The sequence below is a fragment of the Physeter macrocephalus genome, chromosome 7 (assembly GCF_002837175.3).
Source record: "Physeter macrocephalus isolate SW-GA chromosome 7, ASM283717v5, whole genome shotgun sequence".
Classification (NCBI taxonomy): Eukaryota; Metazoa; Chordata; class Mammalia; order Artiodactyla; family Physeteridae; genus Physeter; species Physeter macrocephalus.
In genome coordinates this window covers 44,947,837-44,949,113 of record NC_041220.1, presented here as the reverse complement: position 1 = coordinate 44,949,113, position 1,277 = coordinate 44,947,837, and positions in this window count along the sequence as shown.

The following is a 1,277-nucleotide window of genomic DNA, read 5'->3' as shown; positions in this document are numbered from 1 at the left end:
GAATTAAATAAGAACAGTCAATGGAAAAATAGCAAGTCCTTGTCTTTGCTTTTTAAAAAATGGTACATTTTAAAGCACTTTTGAGCAGAGATTTCACAGAAAACAAGTTTTATCCCTACTTGTTGAGCCTTTTAGGGCAGAATTAAGATGTATTACTGGAAGGAATCTTAGTTCTTTCAGGAGAGCTCAAAAAGGCTAAATAACTGTAAACTTGGTGAAATCTAATTGTATTTCTCTGTTTTGCTAAATAAACTATTTGCCTCCTCCATCCTTTGCCATCCTCCTACACACTTAGGGGCGTTTCCAGTCATTTGGCAATTTGTTCGTAATAGGGAGAATATTGTATAATCAAAACTTGATTCATGCCTGATTTGATTACAGGGTACTGATTAAACCAATGCTAGCAAATTTTGTTTAATTCAGTGATTAAGAGAGGGGTGATTTCCCATACATCTTTGAGAGCCCAGTCACTGTAGGTAAAACTCCCTGTCCTTTACAATGGGGAGGCCTGAATCAGGCTTTATATAATGTATTCATTCTGTTAAATGTAAATTTATTAACAGGCTTTTATGTTTTCCTGAGAAACTGGGACTTTTTAGGTGCCGTCCTTGTCTCTTGAGTTTAATGGCATTTATTACTTCAGAGCCTTGACAAGTCCCATTATTACATTTCATTTTTTGAAAAGTGGCTGTATGCTAAGCCTGGTACCTGACATAGCATTAGATATCTTGCTCAGTAGGTTTACAAGTTAATTCATTAAACCAAATCATTTTCATTAGAACACTGGCCTGATATGTTACCACTACCACTAAAATAAATAATTTTATTCTGTCTATTATGGTAAATGATACATCTGATACAGTTATTAAGTTAAAGTGTTTTCTCAAATTCTCATGTTCAGTTATTCTTGAAACCACTCACAATGTTGATGGCTCTCTCAGGAAGCATTATCTATAAGGATAAATTCCAACTTTGTTTCTTGGTATTGATATTCCTCCACAGTTTGGTCACAACATACTGTTCCAACCTCTTCCCCTACTATTCTGTACCCAAATCTTCCACAGCAACCAGGCTGCCCTATTCATGTCTGAAGCTCTGCCAGGAACACTAGCTGCCCAATACCTCTCCCTTTAAAGAGAAGGCTTCACCTCTCCTTTGTTTAGGCAAACTTCCTTTGTGATAGATCCAACCCACATTTTTCATGAAGAGTTTCCTGTCTACTTCTCATCTGTACATCTCCTTTACATATAACATTACATTCTGATAAAAATAGCCCT